At 42.0% G+C, this 23,167-nt stretch overlaps 1 protein-coding gene across 1 annotated transcript in view; it reads right to left on the reverse strand.

Moving 5' to 3' along the window:
- HOMER1 (homer scaffold protein 1) overlaps nucleotides 1-23,167 on the reverse strand; it is a 94,366-nt gene that overhangs the window by 60,922 nt on the left and 10,277 nt on the right. The gene's annotated exons all lie outside the window — the stretch shown is intronic.

Below are 23,167 nucleotides of genomic sequence, written 5' to 3' on the forward strand. Positions count from 1 at the left end.
CTATTGGGCGGTATAAAAAATGTAATAAATAAATAATCTCCCTCCATGAATTGGTTTTCATGGCCAAGCATTTTGCAGCAGACACAGTAGAAATCCAGTCATCATGCAGTGGTTCCAATATTGAGTGTTGATGTGAATGAATAAATAAATTTCCTCAGAAAGAACATTCAGAAAACCCATGTCATACTCAAACATAATACTCAACGATGAAGGTCTTTCACATAGTGTGGCTGAAAACTGCTTAAAAGTATTGAATAGTCAAGCGATGAGATGACATATCAGGTCAAGTGCTGCATGTGCAAACCATTCCTTAACTTAAATCCTTGCTTAGCCACAAAGCTTGGAAGGTAGCTACACATATCGGACAGCCATAAGAGCGCAGTTGCAAAAGACCAACCACCCCCCAAAATTACAACCCCATTTGCACAAATTTCTGGGGCCGATTATAAAAGGGGAGGAAAACCAGTGATGGTCACTCCAAAGCGCCACACAGCCATCACTGGATGGGCTGTCACTGGTGGCTCACAGGCAAGATTGCGAGGAGTGCCAGGAGTTTTTGCTGTTCTTACCAAGCAGCTCATTGGCCAATTCCTGCAACTCAAGATGAAATGCTCTGCTGGGTTCAGACGACATGTCAATCCATTGTGGGTTGAACAACCCCTAGAACAAGCCATGGGTTGTTTAGGTGGCTTGTTACCCCCAAAATAAACCTCCCTGCAGGAAAGGGTCTGGAGGAAAAGAACCTATCGTGTCATGCAAACTCACCCAATGTCTTTTTTGTATCATTTCACTGGTGGTGGTATTAGCTACCATCAGTATTCTGGAACTAAATCCACTGTAGCTATACTTAGCAATTTGAAGTCTTATTGGTTTCCATTAGTTTATGAAGAAGTTTGTTGCTGTTTTTAATGGTTTTGCACTGGCCACTTCCCAAATCCTCTGGAGATTGATTTTAGCGATAGTAACATATTTGTGTTTCCAGTTTAGCTGTTCCACACTTAAAATCTTTTATACATCAGGTGAACTCTCAAGTAAATCCTATCTGACCCCAGTAATATCATGTTTTAAATTTGTGAATCAGTTTCACCACTTTTTTAAAATGTACTCCTAACACCAATGTCTCAATTACTATCAGGTGCTCCAACAAGACTAACAATTTGTCATATTAAAACAGGATTATGCTTTCAGGCTTGTATATATGAAACAAAGATAAAAATCACATTTTTAGTAAGGTCTTTCAGCACTATTTACGACATGTCACCAAAGTATTAAGAAAGCTATAAGGAAATTTCTGCCCTTTTGCCCCATCCTGTCCTCAAAGTATGGAGAAAGTACATTTTTCACCAATAAGAACATAGGCCTAAATCCAACACAGTTACCCATACTTCTCACTGAAAACAATGGCCTTAAACATGCCTCATACTGCACTGGAGTTACAATCAGCATAAAAAAAATAAACAGATCAAAAAACTACTTTAAAACAGCAGACTTAAATATAAATTATCTAAAAGGCCTGGGAAAATAGAAAGGCTTTTGCTCAACACCTAAATGACAACAGAGTAGTGCTGCAAGGTAGGCTCACTGGGGATGGAGCTTGACACACATTGTGCAGGAGGACAGGGCTTAAATAAATATACATTACATTTATCTGCAATTTCTCATCCAAGGGCACTCATTCCTCCAATGACAGCAGCTGTTGTATAGCCACCATTGCTGCACACCTATAACCAAGTTCAGATACTAGAATGCAATAAAGTTAAAGTGAGCACTGACTAGGATGACCATATGAAAAGGAGGACAGGGCTCCTGTATCTTTAACAGATGCATAGAAAAGGGAATTTCAGCAGGTGTCATTTGTGTATATGGAGACCCTGGTGAAATTCCCTCTTCATCACAACAGTTAAAGTGCAGGAGCTATACTAGAGTGACCAGATTTAAAAGAGGGCAGGGCACCTGCAGCTTTAACTGGTGTGATGAAGAGGAAATTTCACCAGGGCCAGATCTACACTAGTCTTAAAACGTTGCTAGTGTCCCTTTCTAACGTGGTTCTCTGTATCAGTTCTCTGTATCACGGGTCACACTAGCGTTACTTAAGTTTAGCTGCAACGGTACTTCAGGGCACATTGTTCAATCCTTTCCGTTCTTCCTCTTCTCTGAGAGTAAGCAGAACTGCTTGGTTTGCTCCGCCCACTTTCTGCCTCATTCCTAGCCAGCAATAGTCATAAGCACACACAAACTCCCTCCCAAAACATCTTATTACAAGTCCTAGGGAATAGCGTGAATGCATAGGAGCCAGCCACTTTGCTGAAATTAAGATGGCCTGGGTCTGGTCAGGGTTTGGATGGGTGACCAAACTGAAAAGTTTTAGCTGCGCAGAAGGAGAGGCCTGTTTTTGGCAGCCCCAGCTGTTGAGATTATTTCAAACACACCATTTAAGCCCCGCTGGTTAGAGTTTTGGACTGGGAGCAGAGACCCTTGTTAATTTTCCTGCACGGAGCTACAGCGATCCTTTGCTTACCAGGAAGTGATTTGAGTGCTCCTCAGCTCCTTTGCAAAGAGGGGGGCAATGTTAAAAAAAATCATAAAAAATCAACAGATGACCCAATTCGATTCAAATTTGGTATGCTTAAAGCTCTCCCTAATATCTATTACTATGCCAATTTTGGTGTCTTTATCTTTAAAGCTTATGCAGATGTAAGCATTTGTTTAAAATCCTGCTCCTGCGCCCACAGCAGCAGCTCGGGCGAATCTTTTGCAAAAGGAGCACAATTAAGGCAGGATGCATGGGAGTACTTCACAATAAAAGCAGATTCTAAGGTGGAAAACTTCTGAGTCCTTTGCATGCAATTGTCAGTGATTGCACAGTATAACGCTGGTGTGATTTATCTGCTGTAGCAGATAAGATAGCAAATGGGGTGAAGGAAGAAGAACAGGAAGTGGGCGGAGCAAACCCAGCAGCGATGCTACTCTCAGAGAAGAGGAAGAGGAAAATTACCGGTAGAAGGAGGCACATGAATCAGTAGCCGTGCTGCAACTAAGCAACAGTGAAAGGGGACAACGAAATAGAACCAGTAAGTACAACGTATTTACAACGTTAGAGACCCATGGTCACATGATGCTGTGTGTCACAGTAACCCATTCAAAATGTTAGAATAATATCAGTGTAGATTCCCACCAGGTTCTCCATATATACAAATGCCACCTGCTGAAATTCCCTTTTCAATACAACTGTTAAAGATACAGGAGCCCTGTCCTCCTTTTCATATGGTCATCCTAGTCAGTGCTCACTTTAACTTTATTGCATTCTAGTATCTGAACATGGTTATAGGTGTGCAGTACTGACCTCCATGAAGCCTAACTGCCTATCAGCAAAGCATTCAGGGATCCACTCTAGCAAGATGGCTCCCCACACTGTAGCTATAACCCCAATTTGCTCACCATGAGCAATATCCCCTTTGGCATTGACTTTGTGAAGAGAGGTGCCTAAGGAGGTGGTTTGTAGTAAACCACAACAAAGATACTTTGAAAAAGATTGCAATTGAGTTACTTTTGTAGTTTCTGATTTTTAAATCTTACAGCTGTGTGATTAAACGGGCATACTTCAAAGCAAAATCAGAAAGAAAAATCCAACATTTTAATCTTTTGTAAACCTCCCAGAGAGCTTCGGCTATGGAGTGGTATAGAAATGTAAACAACAACATCCCAGAAGTCTAGGACCACAACTAGTCTCAACTGTTGTTCTCAAAATAGTGCTATCACTAACCAGGAGCAGGTGGCTGTCTGGGTTGATTATTCTGATTTCTATTTACATTGAAGGAGCCAGAGTGTTATCTAGGGTTATGCTAAGACACGCATCAAACGCTTCCACCCTATTTGGCATTGGTAAAGATAAAGCTGGATTATTGGGTCCACTTTGGGTAACTTTTCTTTTAAGATAGAATGCTGCTAGTACATTGACGATACTATCTATAATTAAGGAGAGTCAGACTGGAAAAGGTTTAGAAGACAGAGGAAATAAGGACAGATAAGACTCAACAGTAGGGCTAAAGCAATAATTAGTAAATGAATTCATTATTCACAGGTTTAAATGCTGTAAGGCACATCTGGAAGTGGAACAATTCTTCAAAGAAGATTGTGACAATCCCTCACTTTGCATTTAAGGCAAGAAGGAATTAGCAAGTATTGTTACCACTGGTCTACTTATTCCTTTTGTTTGGAAGATTGCTGGTTAACAGTCCTTAATAGTCAATGTCTTTTTATAGGAGCTAATTCTTAGAAGATATTTCTTGATGCGGAAATCTCTGTTTGGAATGGGAGATCCAGCTTCTCCAGACAACGGTGTATGGTTGTAGAAACAGCATTTGGGGCAATTTGGGAAGGAAGGCATAAACAGAACAATCTCAGAGTTGGCTGAAGGCACCTTGATCTACAGGCTCTCTCTTTCTGGGGAAGCTAATGTAGGGAAGTGTTGCTTTCACTTGGATGTGAATTATGCATTTGTAAATAAAGCAAATATTACATAAAGTCCAAAACTCTCCAGTGCGCTCTCTCTTCCACAGGAAACCCAAACCCTGTCATGTTGTCCTTGGAACTTCTCACAACTCAGGGAAGTGGGAGTCTGCAACAATATGAAACTGCACTCTATATGGTACTGGCTTACGCTAGACAAAAACTAACAAGCAGTTCTCACATATGGTAATATTATTGCTACTGCTTGTATCATTTCTCCTGCTTTCGTAGTGGAAAAAATGAATTATGTTTTTTAAAATTGTTTAATGTATTTTAAAGGTTGCATTAGTAAAGAAGTCACAAAAAGAGTTCCTCAGGAGTTGGTTTTATCCGCCACACTATTAACATCTACATCAACTGTGTCACCTTTAAGTATGCTGATGATATGCAGCTCTAATCCTTTTCATCTTCATCAGATAAGGTTGTAGATTGTGCTAGATCAGTGACTGACTGCGACAAAGGACTGGATGATAATAAATTTAATCCAGACAAGACAGAAATGCTGTTAAATGGGTGGTTCTTCTGACTGGATAGATGGTGTTCATCCTGTTCTGGATGGGAATGCACTTCCCCTGGAGGCGCAGGTTTGTAGTCTGGGGGTTCTCCTGGAGCCATCCTTGTCACTTGAGGCTCAGGTAGCCTCGGTGGCATGGAGTGTCTTCTACCTGCTTCAGTTGATGGTCCAGCTATGCCTCTGTCTGGGCAGGGATAACATGGTTTCAGTAGTATATGCTCTGTTAACCTCCAAGTTAGATTGGTGCAATGCATTCTATATGGGCCTGCCTCTGAAGACTGTTCAGAAGCTGCAACTTGTGCAAAATGTGACAGCCAAATTAATACCAGGGACCAGATGTTTTGAGCATATAACACCAATTCTAGCCTGTTTGCACTGGCTGCCTGTATGTTTCTGAGCCCAATTCAGGGTCCTGGTTTTAACCTATAAAGCCTTACATGGCTAATGACTACAATACCTGATGCAGTGCCTCTTCTGATATGAACCTCCCTGGACACTACTACTATCTAAAACCCTCCTCCAAGTGCCTCTTCCGGGGGAGGCTCGGAGGGTGGCAACAAGTGAGGTAGCCTTCTCAGTGATGGCCCCCCCAATTATAGAATTCTCTCCCCAATGAGGTCTGCCTGGCACCAACATTGTCATCTTTCTCGTACCAGGTTAAGATTGTCCTCTACTTGTAGGCATTTGATGTCATATTATGGGCCATTTATGTCAGTTGTTTTTGTCAGGTCCAGTATTTTAGTGTAATTTGTTTTTTAGCTGTTTAATTTTTAAAAAAACAACAACAACACACCCAAGTATTTTAATATGATATGCATGTGGAGCTTCAAAAACTTTTTAAAGGTGGACAGCCCACCCGAAAACGGGAGGAGGGGCAAGTTAACCATGTTTGACTGTTAGAGCAATACGACAATGGAACCAGTTACCTAGGGATGTTCTGGGCTTTCCCACACTAGAGGCATTCAAGAGGCAGCTGGACAACCATCTATCAGGGATGCTTTAGGGTGGATTCCTGCATTGAGCAGGGGGTTGGACTCGATGGCCTTTTAGGTCCCTTCCAACTCTACTATTCTGTGATTTGCTAGTATGTATAGCTAGCTATTATTCAAATTAAGAAGTTGGGATGAATTTGGGCACACTGCAGAAGAGGGATCCATTGGGAGATTCTCTTTTTATGTCTTACCTGCCATCACCCATGAAAACAAGGAAAGTTGTTCCCTTCCTCCTTTAGCAAATTCTGCTCACTGCTACAGACTGAGAGCAATTTATACTATTTCCAGCTCAACAATTCCATTATTAGTGGAGAAATTGTATGAGGAACACAGACTGAAGCAGATGCAACATACACTTGGAAGTGGAAATGTTTTTCACATATTTCAGTTTACCATGCCAATAAAATGAATTCAGCTGAAGCCAAATGTGGCTAAACAGTGCCCATAGAACAAGCGAGACACAATAGTAAGCAGGAGGATCCTCAATTGCTAAGGTCATAGTGACCCAGACTTCCGCTCTATGCAGTTGTTTTCGCCTCTTATGGTGTTATTACACATTACACTATATGGAACGCGCCAAGGACATCCAATGAGACAGTTTTAAAAGCAACATTTGGTATTCAGTCATAAAAGAAAGATCAAGAGCAACTGCAAGGCTTATCAGTATATTCGATTGGCAAGTTGGCATTAAAGACTTTAAAAGGCTGCAGGTTAGTTACAAGTGTGCTCTGCTATGTATTTCACACCTACTCTGATTTAAATCAGGAAAAGAATCTCTTAAAGTATCTTGGTTGGTTATGACATATTCTGAGTGCTTCCTTCCTAGATTAGTAGTGTAGCAGATACTGCCCTCTTGCTTCTTAACTCAGAAATAACTTCAATCAACACACTAAATCATGTTCTACTCCTCCTTCTGTCAGGAGAGTTTTGCAATCTGGCCAGCTGTAAACTGCTCTCCTAGAAATAAAAATCTAACTTGATCTTAAAGTATTTTAAGAAAGTTTGGAAACATCTTGGTTTGTTAAACAGTTTAAGAGGTTGGTTGTTTGGAATTCTTAACTATTTTATTTATTTGCTTACGTGGTACACCACACTGAAAGGCATGGAGGCTTGAGCAATCTCTAATTTTTTATGTCTTCTAGGACTTTACTGATCCATTGGAAACTCAAGCCCCAGAGAACATCATTTCTTGGTGCTCTACAAATAGGTTGCCAATGGAGAACTTCCTGGATTAGTTTCCAAGACTCAGGTTTCTTGTTCTGGAAGATTTCAACACACATGAAGATCAATTCTTCAGAATTTGCTTGTGACCAAGAAACCTCTGGTGCAGTTATGGTTCTATTCACATGATAACTAGGCAAGCACATGTAGAAGGACACAAAGTGGACCTGAAATTTTATGCTGTCCTAGGGAAAAGGTGCTCTGATTATTAAAGGTATAGAAGAAGCCATTTTCATGGTCAGATCACTACTCGTAAAAAGCACAGGTCCCTTCCCTTCACTACTCCTGTAGTAGCAATAGGTAGATCAGCAAAATTAATCTGCACTCAGAGTAGAAGCCAACTGAATTTGAAAAGATCTCTAGGCTTGACAGCTACTGCTTAATTTAACTCAGGGTGGGGAGAAGTTAAGTCAGGACCTACTGGTAGATCTCTGGATATTTTGAAGGAGGTTGGTAAGAATTTCTGACTTGGAATTATTCAACAGTAGCAACAACAAAATGGCTCTCCTTCCGCCCTCAAAAATATTCTGCTGAAATGAAGGTGCAGGTGTGACCAGGATTAGTTTTTGTGTGGAAGGACTTGACTATGAGTTCAGTTCAGTTGTGGGATTCAGAACAAATTCCTGGACTCAGAATTCTTTAATTCGAGAATGAGGAACCATTTTCAGTTCAAGGGTTGAATTGGCCCTGGGCCAGGATGTTGGGAGCTATGACTCATGCCAGCAATGGGCAGAGCCACTGCCCAAAGTGTCCCTTAAACCTATGGCTGAGTAAGGAGCTGACTTTGCTCCTGTCTCACATATCACGATCAAGAAAGGCTAAAGGAGAGCAAACCAGACTAAGCGGCAGCCTTGTAAAGCACTCCTCAAGGATGCAGCTTAGGTGGGCACTGTTCTCCCACCTCCTCTCCTTTCTGAGGGGGAAAGGCCTCACCCGAGGCCTTCATGGGCTAGATAGGGAGCTCAGTGGGTCAAAGGTCCCGCAGCCATGCTTTAATTCCAAGTGTGTGCCTTTTTCTCCTGGCTCCAGTTGATGGAGCTCAAAATTCTAGTAAAAATTAAAGTAGATCTTGCAAGCCTGAAGTCTTCTCACCCCTGGTTTAATTTATAGAGAGCCATTTGGGCCCAAAAGGCAAGGTACAATTCTTAGAAAATTAATTACATTAATGTATTATTAGAAGTCTATAGACGGCTTAGTTGAGTGGTAAGTCACATGCTTTTATTGTATATAGGTCCCAGACTCAATCCATGGTATTTCCATTTAAAGGATCTCAGGCAGCAGGAATGGGAAAGACATCTGTCCAAACTCTAGAGAGCTAGTGCCAGCCACAGTGACCTGGTTTACACATAACAACCCAGAGTACTTCTCTGTTCACACATAATGACAACCCATGGTTTAATGGTTTGATAGCTTGTCTGGATTCACACATCCCGACAACCCAGAATTCAACAACCAATTGGTTAAATAAGCTATGGGTTAACATTATGTGCAAATTAGGTCCATGGGTTGAGTATGGGTTGTTGAAGTGTCATTACACGCAAGCCCAGAACTACGGATTACCAATGGATTGTTGAACACACAACAACTCAGGAAGAGAACCCATGGTTTGTTGTTGGGTTGTGAACTCTGGGTTGTTTTAGCTATGAGTTGTCATCACTTGCAAACAGAGAACCATGGGTTGTTTCACCAGGCTACAGAGGCAGCGGGCAAAAGTGGTAAAAAAAGCAAACTACTCAAGTAGCTCTACATGCAAGTTCTAGAGCTCTGCAAAGGCCTTTTGGGATACAGAGGGAGTGGGCAAAGGAGGAGGGGATCAAACAATCTAGGAATTGAAAGGACAACCTGCACTTTGAGCAATCATCTGACAAATGAATCATGGTAAACTCTGGGTAAGGCAACAACCAATAGTCTGGGTTCTCGTTACGTGTGAACTATACGTCTGCCCAAGTGGATAAATAGCCTAATTTAATATAAAGGCAACTTATTATTCTAATCCAAAAGTACACTCACTGATCATCAGACTTGCTCTCTCCTCTGAGCTAAAAAAATCCACACTGCAAAGATTTGCTTTAAACCGCCTCCGACTTAAACAGAGAAAGTACTTTATCAGCAATTAGATACTACAGCACCTATTACTGAGCTGGGTGACTGTGAAAGCTTTGGAGCTCAAGACCACTCTTTTTCAGGTCAAAATAAGGGCACTAGAACAACAAACTTCACTTCCTACTTGAATTGAGTTCACACCTTGAAAACCTCTGAAGCTCTTTATGAAATAGGTTGGTCTGATAAATTTTCACTCTCCCAGTCAGTTCAACTCGTTCACATAGATTTAACTTGCCACTGTTCAGAGACTGAACAGCTGGTGGTACTGAAATCTTTTATTCACATGACTTGTGAAAGTATGTAGACAAACTGTAGGGGAAAGTCTGTTGTACAAACTTAATTCTAAGTACTGCAGAGAGAAAAGAGTCCTGACATCATGCTGCTAGTGCAACATGTCAAAGACAAAGAAAATCCACTTTGTATTTATTCATTTATCCTCCAAGAGCTCAAGGCAGCAAGTATGATTCTCCCAGACACACCTAAGCCTAATCTACACCAAGCTGGCTACTGCACTATGAAAGTGGTATGAAAGCAGTATATAAAAGGCAAGGGCCACACCAAGCAAGATATTGCATTATGAAAGTGGTATATGGTACGTGTCAATGGGCCCCAAGAATTGTCAGTGCACTTCAATACCGCTATACAGCAGTAATGTGGCTCCTGCCTTTTAAATACCACTTTCATAGTGCAATATCCTGCTTGGTGTAAATTAGGCCCTACTCCACCTTTCAGCCCCATAATAATTTTGTGAGGTAGGTTAGGCTGAGATATAGTGATTGTGCCCCAAGGACATCTGGTGATGTCACTGATCACTCTCTTAGGGTTCCTTGCAGTTGCTGTACATTTATATGAACAGCTAGGCCTGGTCTGTGTGGTCATGGTTGTGGTGAGTAAAGCAGTGTGCTGATGCATCCTGCTTGATTGCTCTTGCTGCAAGCTGGGATGGCTAAACAACCCAAGGATGCTCTGTCCTTGGGTTGCTAGTTGTGACACGCAAATCGGGATCTCTCTCTTGTCTCTCCCCTGACAAACAAGAGAAATAACCCTTGGTTTCTTCTTGGATACTTTCTCTGGGTTTATTTATTTAGTACATTTTTATACCGCCCAATAGCCGAAGCTCTCTGGGCGGTTCACAAAAATTAAAACCATAATAAAACAACCAACAGGTGAAAAGCACAAATACAAAATACAGTATAAAAAGCGCAACCAGGATAAAACCATGCAGCAAAATTGATATAAGATTAAAATACAGAGTTAAAACAGTAAAATTTAAATTTAAGTTAAAATTAAGTGTTAAAATACTGAGTGCATAAAAAGGTCTTCAGCTGGCGACGAAAGGAGTACAGTATAGGCGCCAGGCGGACCTCTCTGGGTCTCTCAGTGGAGAGACTAGCCAGTGTTCCTGATTCACATGTCACAACAAACCACCCAAGGACAGAGCATCTCTGGGTTGTTTAGCTACTTCTGCTTTCAGTGGGAACAATCAGGCAAAATGCACCAGCACACTACACTTGCCACATTCACAACCCAAAATTTTCAAAAACTGATGGTTCCTGCTATATGCAAACCAGCCCTTTCTCTTTAGAGGGGAATTCAACTCACTTTAACACATGGTTCTCCAAATGTCAAGTGAAGTACTTCACTCGTGTTAGAAGAAGCAAGATTTTTTTTAAAAAGGAGTTGTCTTTATTAATTTGAAATAACCAACTCTGTTACCACTTGTATCATGGCAATATTCACCATAAACATTATTTGCAAGTTCTACTTGAGAGATTCTGCCATGTACTGTTCTATTATATGGCCATAAACGAGAGCTACAGTGTAGTTCCCTACATATGTATATACAAAGATGAAAAGGGAGAGTAGAGGATGTTAGTTGTACCAAAACACAACTGAAATCACCAGGTTTAAGCAAGTTCCACTGGGTTCAGCCTTGCTTCTGAGTTAGGCACAGTGTTTTTGAAATCTAACACTTTCTTTTAGGCAGATAAGCTTTAGTACTATTAAGACTAGCAAACATTACAAATTGTTAAGAATCAGGAGAATGCAGCAAACTTCCACTATGATCTTGTCTTCTACAACAGTTTTCTACACACATCATGTGACAGAATATTTCTACTTAAACCAAAAGTATAAAACACAAACAAAATTTGTGTACAAGAGATGCTACTATCAATTGCCATGAACCAACTTTTATATTGTATTTTATATTATGGTTTTATACTGTTGTTTTATACTTTGAATGTTTTTAATTTTTGTGAACCGCCCAGAGAGCTCCGGCTATTGGGCGGTATAGAAATGTATTAATTAATTAATTAATTAATTAATGTGATTCTACAATACCCTCCCCCAACATGGTGCCCTCCAGATGTGTTGGACTACAATTCACATAATCCCCACCCAGCATGAACAATGGTTGTGCTGGGAACAATGGAATTTGTAGTCCAACATGTCTGAAGGGGACCAGGGCAGGATCTACACAGTGCTTTATAATGGTTTAGAACAGTTCCTGACAACTGTTGGGCCCCAGGACACATTCCATATACTGTTTTCAAACTGTTATATCCTGCTTTGTGTAGAATCATAGAATAGCAGAGTTGGAAGGGGCCTATAAGGCCATCGAGTCCAACCCCCTGTTGATCTGGTCCAGGTTGCTCTGGAGTTACAGCATTTAAAGACTTGCTTAGGGACATCACTTTCTTTTGTGCTAAGGGAATAAACATAATTTGAAACAGTCAGGGGAAGGCATGACAATTAGATCTTTGAATACAGCCAGCTTTGGGATAAGAAGCCATTCTTTATAAGCCTGAGGACAGGCTTCCTTATATAAGTTTTCAGCTTTGAAAAGATATCAAAGTTGGTAAAGACCACAACTCTGACCTTTATTTTTGCTACATACATATTTCAGTGTCAACCAGCAGTTGCTGAGAGACAGCTGTAGGCTTCAGTGTGTTTAGACCAGCCCTAAACAGAAGGCACAGACATATCTGGTTCAGCTGCACGTTTATGCTTCAACAGAACAAACAGTGCAAGAAAAATTTCAGTAGCTGATAGTGCTTAGCATTAAGGAGCTACCAGGCCTACTGGACTAATCAGCTTTAGCAAGCTCTAGCGCTACTGTGTTTATTATCTTCATAGCATTTCTTTAGATTTATTTTTCAAGTGCTTATCTGAAACCCTTAATTTCTCAAAAAATGCTTCCTGGCATTATAGCTCTTAAAAGGTCAAGTTTAGAGTTATTACATGGAACATGGCCACTGTCCCCTGCTTGTTCCACTTAACTTGCAATCTGCTGGCTTGCCAGTATTTTTTCTTTAAAAATGATATTTTTCAAAGCTAACTATTTTACTGTATATTACGTTTACTTTTAAACATTCTGGGAAACCCTTAGCTTGCTAACTCCTGAGTCTAAAAAAAATTCAGTGGCAAAATTCCACAACTACAAGTCGATTCATATACAAAGTAAACTAAGAACCAAACTACAAGATCCGGCTATTGGGCGGTATAGAAATGTAATAAAGAAAGAAAGAAAGATCCTTTCTTTTCCCAACTGAAAAGCCGTCCTGGAGGCTGCCATCAAAAAACAGAGGAGCGACTGCTTAGCTCTTTCTCCTTTTGCAGCTTGTATGCAGAAAATTGCACCTCAAGCTGCTTTTCTCCCCACAGAAGAAAAAGTGACAGGCTAGGCTTTGTCCAAGCTGGACAAAGAATGCCCTGGGTTCAGGGTAAGCACATGGTCTTCTGCATGCTATGCCTGAGCCAAACACGCCATTACCCCTCATTGCTTTGGCTTTGGAGCTTAACTGCTCATGCTCAGCCAATCACTTCTCCTGAAGAAGTCAGCAACCTCTCCCTTTCTCCCAGCCCAAACCTCTTTGTATCTCTTTACTTTACGTAACTACAGTGGAACGGCAAGGAAATCTGTGGGGGAAGGTTGGGAGAATCCCCCTCGTGTGCATGCGGTGAGAGGGTTTACCAACTGCATCCACATGCCTATGAGTGCCTGCGTACAGTCCTCTGTCCCTACAAGCACTGTGAACTCTCATGGGTCCTCACTTGTTATATAATATTTTTATTGCATATAAAAAAAGCTTTGCACTCTGAGGCCTGATCTACGCCAAGCAGGATATTGCACTATGAAAACGGTACATAAAAAGCAGGATACAGCACTATGAAAGCGGTATATGGTCTGTGTCAATGGGCCCCAACAGTTGTCAGTGCACTTCAATACCACTGTAAAGCAGTAGTGTGGCTCCTGCCTTTTATGTACCGCTTTCATAGTGCAATATCCTGCTTGGTGTAGATTAGGCCTCAATCACCTTAATAAGTCTGAATCATGCCTCTAATGTCCTTACATTCTGGTTAAAGCCACAGTGGCATTCACAAACAATTGTGTAATGATCATTGATAAACACATGTCAATTTTAGTGATATTTTAGATAAGCTGCCATTGAATACTTTTGATGAGGGTTGATAAAGCCCCAAAGCAGCTAAGGTGTTAGATGCTCTCACATTAGACACCAGAACAAGGATTGATAGAAAATTATGCTCAAAACTAAAATGTAGCCTGAGCTATGCAAGAATTTTAACCCAGGTCTCTCGCATCTAACATCTTAGCTACTGCTAACCCTATTTAACCTAATGGTTAAATTCAGCTTTATGAAACTGACTTCAGCTGTTGTCACCAACTCTCATCAAAAGCATTCAATTGCAGCTTATGTAAAATATCACTAAGAATTTGTGTCTTGTTATATATTTAGAAATGATCATTACACAACTGTTCATGAATGCTCCTGTGGCTTTAACCAAAACTGACAGAGCACTGGATTATATCTATATGTTCAAAATGGACAGTTCTGCTATGCCTGGGGTAAGCAACCTGACTCTTTACAGGTATTTTGAGCTACAACTCCCATACTCCCTAACCATTGGCCATGTTGTTTTGGACTACAATTCCTATCTCAACCATTTGGAGGGCACCAGGTTGCTTACCCCTGCACAATGCTAAAGGACTTTGTCTTGGTTATGTAAGGGGGGGGGGTATAAGTTCTGAGACATAACCAATTTGTGTACTATTTGTCTGCAAGCAGCTCCTTTTCTAATTTCAAGAGGGGTAGCCATGTTATTCTGTTTCCACAAAAACAGACAAGATTCTTGTGGCACCTTAAAAACTAACAAATTTATGACTGTATAAACTTTTGTGGACCAGAATCCACTTCATCAGATGAAACTTGTTCACAGATCATGCCATAATAAATTTGTTAGCCTTTAAGGTACCATAAGACACTTTTTATTATGCTTTTTCCACAACAACAACAGAACTTCAAAGTTGTTAGTTGCAATTGAGTTATGGGAGTCTCTCTCATACTATAGAATCTGCCACAGCAATTAAATGGGAAGGTGTGCATTCCCTGTGTTTGACATGACAAAACTGGCACAATGAAAATGCTACATCACAAAATGCACAAAACTCCTCAAGAAATTGTACTTCTGTTTCTCTATATAGTTTGGCACTCCACCTACATTACCAAGTCAAAAGCATCTTTAAGAAGTGGCACACACATCTGTAGTTTTATGTGTGAGCTAAGACATGGCCAAGAAAAAAAAAATAGTCACACTATTTCTTCACTACAAGGTGAATTCAAGACAAATCAACATGTCTGTTTAGTCAGATGAATTGGCTCTAAACTTAACTACATGAACATGTTGCCAATAGCAATGGACAGACACTTCACATGCAGCATCTCTATGCAAAAGGCCTGGCAATTTGGCAGTTTTGTGTCACAATCAGGTTTGTTCTCCCTAGTGTGGGGGAAGCAGTTGAAGGAGGTCAATCAGACTCAGAATCCCAAGAAGAAGTAGCACTAGAAATTTACCAGCCAACACAGGAAGCTGGGGAGGAGATTCTCAAAGCCCCTCCAGTCTTGTTGGAGGACTAACAAGAATTTGAAATAGGAGACATTCTAAACTCCCATCATTTCCGGGAAAAGCTACAACACTTAATAGACTAGAAGAGTTATGAGGCTGAAGATTATTCCTGGGAACTTGCAGATAACCTGTATGCCACTTTGTTAGTCCGCCAGTTTCACCAGCGTTGCCCTCACAAGCTCAAGCTGGGCTCTCAGTGTGCCCACTGCGGGGGGAGACATTATGGGAGAGGGGATGGTGTCAGGATCAGGCTTGTTCTCTCTAGTGTGGAGAGGTGTCAATCAGACTCAGAAGAACCAGAAATTTACCAGCCAACACGGCAAGTGGGGGAGGAGATTCTCCAAGACTCTTCAGGAGTCAAGGATGAATCTTCACAGTAGCTTATCTGCAAGAATGCAACTGGCCCAGAGACCATCCTCCCACTCCTGGGAACTCATCCTCTTTCTGAGGGGGAGGGGACATCAGAGTTGACAGATCCCAGAGTCCGCCGCAGAGTCTTGGAGAATCTCCTCCCCCGCTTCCTGGGCTGGCTAGTAAATTTCTGGTTCTCCTTTTCTTCTTCTTCTGATTGACCCCCTGCAACCCCTCCCCCCTCAATACTAGGGTGAACAGGCCTGATCCTGACACCTTGATATCAAAGAGAAATGTTTTACCTTGCTTCTGGGGCATAGCCTACATTCAGCAATTCCAAGATGGTGTCTACATTTTCCATGCTTGGCAGTCTGAGGCAGAATACAGGAAGGGAAGCTTCCAATATATTCAATATATTTTAAACCAGGAGTGGGATGACATGGGTTGACCTAACAATTGATACAGCTTCAAATCTTGAGGCAACTGCTCTTATATGTCAACTAGATCATGTGGCTGGATTGTGCATCAGCACAGGGGAGACGCAAAACCTCTCTGCTCTGTGTCCATGAGGAAACACCCGCATTTCTGTCTCCAATAGCCGCCATATGACACCATTAGCAGTTCCAACTTTTTCTTTTTTTCCTTTAACAACGACTTCTTCCATTCTCCCCTCTTCTCCATTGCATAGATATATTTAGATGATAATATTTACTAAGTCAGTGTATGCCTTCTTGGCATATTTAATAGTACATAATGAAGAATGCCACATTCACTAAGCATCCCCTTCAAATAATTTCATAATAGCAATGGTAATGACATGTATGCCTCTTTTCAATGAGTCATAAATGCATCAAACTTATCCTATATGACCCTAAGGCATATAGGTGAGAGACAACTAGCAGTACTGACATAAGACAACCATCTGGGAGTTTCCAGACAGGCAGATCCTAGTGCTATCTATCAAGAGGCATTGGGCATTTTTCCTGCCTTAACATTTTTTTTGCAAAAAGAGAAAAGATGAAAGCGGTGGGAAAACACAGGAAGGTAACAAATGGAAGACTGCAGCTGGACTCCCTGAAAAAATATGTGAATGAAGCAGGGTGACTGCATGTCATCTGAGCAGGGTCAGTGTGGTATAGCGGCTGGAGTGTTGGACTGAGAGTTGGGAGATCCAGGGCCTAGTTCCCATTCAGCCAAAGAGCCTCACTGGGTGACTTTGGGCCAGTCACAGACTCTCAGCCAAACCCACCTCACAGGGCTGTTGTTGGGAGGATAAAATAGAGAGGAGGAGGAGGAGGATTATGTACACCACTTTGGGTACCCTAAGAAGGAAAAAAGACAGGATATAAGTGTAATAAATAAGATACAAATATGACAATAAAAAACAACAAAAAGGGAATAGAAACATTTGCTTAGAACAGCTTAAGGCAGGTGAGAAGGGGCAGGGTACATTGTTTTAAATAACTGTTTTAAAATCAGTTATTTTAAATTGGGATTCTCATTTTACATACTTTGGATAGTAAGTGCTTCAGTTGTAGAAATAATTACTTGATATAACTATTAAAATGTACAGCTAAACCAAGTATTTATACTACCTAGAAAGGAATATTTTAACTTGTATATAATCATATATTTAGATGAAACTAGAAAATGATACATGACACTTGGCTTATTACTCATGGTTTGTGTCAAGATGCATTAGGAGTTAACTGGAAAGTGATGTATACACACTGTACATCATATTTTTGTTTCAAAACCTAGACTTCTCTTTACCTTTCTCTCTACATATGCAGTGATATAGACCAAGACCCTTTATTTACAGAGCAAGTGCCCAAGGTTTTCCAAAAATAAGGGCTCATAGAAGTGGTTCTTCCCTGTGACAAGAAGTTATAATCATGCTTCATACAAAGTCAAATACACATGATCATGAGAATAAAGTCAACTGCAGAACCTAGTTAGGTAGAAGGAGTCATAGATTGCTCATCTGTTTTGAGCAATTATTCTGGTGAAATATATAGGACAGGATCTCCTGGAAGCAGAGGCTGGCTCCCATTTTCTATGGCTATAGTTTGCCAGTCTCAGGCCGTGTGTCAAACCCATAATGAATATTTTTCCCACCTCCATTCTTTATATTCAAAGCAGTGTTTTACACAGTGGCCACATTCACATGCAAAGATAAAACTAGACTCCCACGTTACTGTGAATGAGCAGTGTGCTAGTATGTGCAGTTGGTTCACTCCTCCCCTTCACTCTGCAAATAAATGGTCTATAACACTGCATAGGTAGGCTGGGTTCACACAAACACACTAACCCACCCAATGTGGATTGTTGTTGAATGGTGAGTTAACATGTTGTCTGAACGCAGCATGTTTTCCACAGGGTGGGTTATTATGCTGTCTAAATGCAGTGCTTTTTCCACAGGGTTATCGTGTTGTCTGAACCAGTATATATTCTGCAGGGCTGCTTGTCATTAACCATTCTGAACAACCCAACAACAAACTATGGGTTGTTAATGTGGTTTGAGAAAAATAAACCACACTGCATGGTTAACAAGCCATGCACTGCATTCAGACAACACGATAATCCTGCCTGAAGAAAACATACTGCAGTCAGGCAACACATTAACCCATCCTGCTGAAAATATACTGCATTCAGACAACACGATAATCCTGCCTGAAGAAAACATACTGCAGTCAGGCAACACATTAACCCATCCTGCTGAAAATATACTGCATTTAGGCAACACGATAACCCATGGTGAAGAAAGAATGACCAACCCAGTATCATCCAATAACCTTTATGGCTGAGCAGGTATTTGAGGAAGCATCTTCCCAGTAAACTCCAACACTAACCATTACACCACATTGGCTTGTGGCCCATCATGTCCAGAATCCCAATGTTTGTGGTGCCATCTCCTGCTTAATCCCGTTTCCATCACCAACTGCAAGTAAATCATGAGTCCATGGCACCAATTTAGACGGCTTTAAAAGGGGATTGAGTAAATTTCTGGAGGCTACTAGTGGCTACTAGTCCTGATGGCTATGTGCTACCTCCAGTATCAGAAGCGGCAAGCTGATATACCACCAGTTGCTGGGGAACATGGGTGGAAGGGTGCTGTTACACTATATCCTGCTTGTGGGTCCCTGGACAAACAGAGTGCTGGACTAGATGGACCCTTGGTCTGATCCAGCATGGCTCTTCTTATGTTACTGTCTCTGCACTTGCTTACAATCGTCCCTCTTTACTCTTCCCTCTTACCTTTCCTCTCCTTCTGTTATCTCCCCTGTGCCAAACTTTACATTATAAGTTCCATGTGGCAGGAGGGCCAAAGTCAATGGTAATGAAGGGTGTTACTACAGACTTGCCAAAACAGGTTATTGGCAAGTACAAGACAGACAGCTGAAATAAGAGGCTCAGGTAAATGGGAATCCTATTCTCTGCACTGATTGAGTGCCAGCTGGCTAACTGAAGATTTAGATAATTTAAGGATATGTACTGACAAGGCAACAAAAGAGAAAAGCATCTGAAAAAAGACAGGAAGATGTGAGATGTCAAATCCTGCTGCAAAAGAGCAGTTCATATTTGCTTTAAGAAACTCTAGTCCTTTTGTGTCTGCAAGTGTTGGTACTTAATTCTAACTATCAGTTCGAGGTCCACAAATAAGTATTCTTCAATATTCTGCAAAAAGAGAAAATGTAAAGTTGCTCTACAATAATTCACCAATTCTCTATTTTCAGCACTGTTCAGTCTCTACAGGGCAATTAATAGTTGCCTTATTTGCTGCTACGTTTGTGATCCTAAGCACACATCAATGGAAATACTTCCAAGTAAATTAGCTAACAGTCTAGGATTACATTAATAAACCATAGTTTAGACTATCATTGTCAAAACAATTAACTCAGTGTGCAAGAAGAGAGGGGGAAAACAACATTGCCACAAATATATGCAGGCAAGCCATTCTCTTGGCTACTTATCTTTATCGCCACCTTATCAGAATGGGCCAAAATAGGTGCGATAGTGGCACTTTCATGTGTTTAAACACAGAACTGTCCCTATTGCAGAAAAACAGAGGGCAGAGAATAATCTGAAGATGACAAAGGGCAACCCAGGGAGGTACCAAACCCTTACCAGAGCTTCCCTCACCCCAAGTACTTCTGTGCAACCGAGTATGTGACTGCTGTTAATGATATTCAGTCTAGGAGAAAAGCATTTGGGGAAGAGTTGCTGGAGGGAGGTAACCAGAGGGTGCATGAAGGGTTTAGCGCCCCTCACCAATGCAAACCCCTAAGTCAGACCCCCTATTGGACATTCCTCTTTTTCTATGCAATTCCTTTTGCTTTAAACCCAAGGAACAGCCACTATGATGTCTAGTTTAGCCTTTCCAATAACATGTTTTTAGAACTTAGATAAATCTACTCTGTACAAACATGAAATATTAGCCAACTGCTCAGTCAGTAGCAGCTGGCTATCATGTGTACCTGAGTCAAAATTAGAGTAACCCAATGACTGATGGGAATCCAGCCAGGTGCCACGAAAAGCTTAGTCAAAACTTAAAACACAACTTGTTGTAGATATATGCTTTCATTTGTATTAGGCTTTTTAAACACACACACACTTAATCTATGGAAAATTCTATAGAGAATTTATTATTTATTTATTTAAAGCATTTTTATAACGCCGCCTCACCATTTCTGGCATCGAGGCGCTTTACAATAACACATAAAACAATTCCATTAAAACCCTCAACCTACATTACAACAATTCCATTAAAACTCTCACACTCAAACCATTAAAAGCCCTCAACCCCCATTTAAACCACCCCCTCCCCAAACTCTTGTGAAAATAAAAACGCCTTACAAAGGCGTTTGAAGCAATTAAAAGTGGGAGCCTGTCGAATCTCCAGTGGCACATTGTTCCATAACCGGGGGCCAGCCACTGAAAAAGCCCTGGCCCCGGCACATTCCAATTTGTAGCGGGGGACCATCAGGGCACCCTGTTTCTGAGAGCGAGTCTGCCAATGGTGAGACACAGGAGAAAGGCGAGTGCTCAAGTATCCAAGACCCAAGCAATGCAGGGCTTTATACATGGTCAACAAAACCTTGTAGTGCACCCTAGCAGCCACCAGCAGCCAATGGAGCTCTTGAAGCACCAAAGTGATAGAAGACCACTTCGGGAGCCCCTTGACCAACCTGGCTGCTGCATTTTGTACAACCTTTAGGCGTTGGATTTGCTTCAAGGGAAGCCCTGTATACAACAGGTTGCAATAGTCCAGTCTGGAAAGAACCAGGGCCTGGACTGCGGTGGTAAGATCAGCCTCTGACAGAAAGGGGCGAACTTGGCGGAGCACATGGAGTTGATAAAAGCAACTCCGAACCACGGCCACCACCTGTGATGACATAGTTAGGGACTGGTCAAGAATAACACCCAGGTCCCACGCCTCAGTCACAATCCTTGGTCGGATTCCTGAAATAGGCAGATCTACGAGCTCCTGCCTCAAATCTGCCAGCCACTGACCTCGGCCAATCACCATCAGTTCAGTCTTCTCCGGGTTAAGCTTTAGTTTACTATTAGACATTCAGTTACAGATCTCAGCCAGGCACCAAGACAGAGTAGCAACTGCCTCGCCGAGGTCAGACCCCACAGAGATTTAAAGCTGGGTATCATCAGCATACATATGTTACCTCAGCCCATGGGCTCTAATTAACTGCCGGTGGCCTCACATATACATTGAACATGAAAGGTGAGAGGAATTGTCTAATCAACAATTCATGATCCACTGTGTCGAAGGCCGCTGAAAGGTCTAATAATAGCATAATGGAAAGATGACCTTTGTCCATCGCTAAAAGAAGATCGTCAAAGACTGGGCAAGGGTAGTCTCCGTGCTGTGACCCGGTCTAAAACCCAATTGAAAAGGATCTAGAAAATCAGAGTCATGAAAAAAACTCTTGAACCTGCTCCAATACCACTTTCTCTACCACCTTACCAAGAAAAGGAAGGTTAGAGACTGGTCGGTAGTTTGTCAGCAGCAATGGATCAAGAGTAGGTTTCTTAAGGAGCGGCTGCACACTAGCCAATTTTAGGCAGGTGGGCACCCTAGCTTCCACCAAGAATGCATTCACCACTGCCATTAAAAGTGGACCCACCACCGACCAAGCGGGGCGGATCAACCAAGTTGGACATGGATCCAGGCCACAGGTGGTCAGCCTAACCTGACCGAAAATCCTCTCCAGCTCAGTCAAGGATACTAAGCCAAAACAATCAAACGTAGGCCGTAATCTCGATGCCTCCAGTGGCGGCTCAGAGGGTAAGCCTGGAGGAAAACCAGCTCTAATTCCATTAATCTTATCAACAAAAAAATGGGCAAACTCGTCACATCCATTAACTGTAGGTTCTACTACCGTTGCTGCGCAGTTAGGATTTATCAAGCTGCGGAGCATTGAAAAGAGGCCAGCTGGCCGGTTCTTTAATGCGTCTAGGCATGAGGAGAAGAAAGATTTCTTCATCCTCATCACAGCCCTATGTTATTGTTTGCGGTGCCATACAAGAAATTTATGATCAGCAAGAGAGTGGGTCCGTCTCCAGTGCCGCTCTAATCTACCCAACCTCTGTTTCATCCCACGCAACTCATCTGAAAACCAAGGTGAATTGCATGGGCGACCCCGAGCCAGCAGCCGCCTTGGGGCTACGTGATCAATAGCTGTGGTCAGCCAAATATTATAGCAGTGCACCAACTGATCCACTGAGTAGTTGGTATCCCACCGAGGTTTATGGGTTCTCAAAGCACCCTGGAAATTGTCTGGATTCAGCTTGCTTCTTGGGCGGACCCAGACTTGTGGGCCATCACCTCTTCGGGGGGGAAGAGGTGTGTTAAACACACATTGCAAGAGGTAATGGTCTGTCCATGACAGAGGGGTTAGATGACAATCCCCAACGACCAACCCTAGGCCAAAGATAAGATCGAGTGTATGACCTCTAATGTGAGTGCTCCCAACAACATTCTGCAAGAACCCCAACGAGGTCATGGTCTCAAGGAAGGCCCTGGCCGACACATCACATGCATCCTCTGCATGTACATTGAAGTCACCCAGGACCACCAGCCTGGGTGACTCTAAGATCAAGTCCGACAACAACTCAGTCAATTCAGGGACAAACTCCGTTAAGTGCACTGGCGGCCGATACACTATCAGGAGTTTGCAAGCAATGTTCTTACGAGAGAGACATGACACCAAAAGATGTTCAAAGGATCTCGAGTCTGGGCTAGGGACCACCCTACAGTATAAACTAGATGAATATACTAAAGCAACCCCTCCTCCCCGATGGCCCTGTCTTGCCCGGTGATGAATCGAGTACCCAACTGGAACAAACTGGGCTAACACCGGTCCATCCACCTCACCCAACCAAGTCTCCGTAAAGACAGCTAGATCTGGGCGCTCGTCCATGATCAAATCATGGACAATACTGGTCTTATTACATACAGACCTAGCATTCACCATCATAAGAGAAAGAGGACTACCATCCATGAGGCCATTGCCTGATGTTAAATGGACCA

The sequence above is a fragment of the Elgaria multicarinata genome, chromosome 6 (genome assembly GCF_023053635.1).
Source record: "Elgaria multicarinata webbii isolate HBS135686 ecotype San Diego chromosome 6, rElgMul1.1.pri, whole genome shotgun sequence".
Taxonomy (NCBI): Eukaryota; Metazoa; Chordata; class Lepidosauria; order Squamata; family Anguidae; genus Elgaria; species Elgaria multicarinata.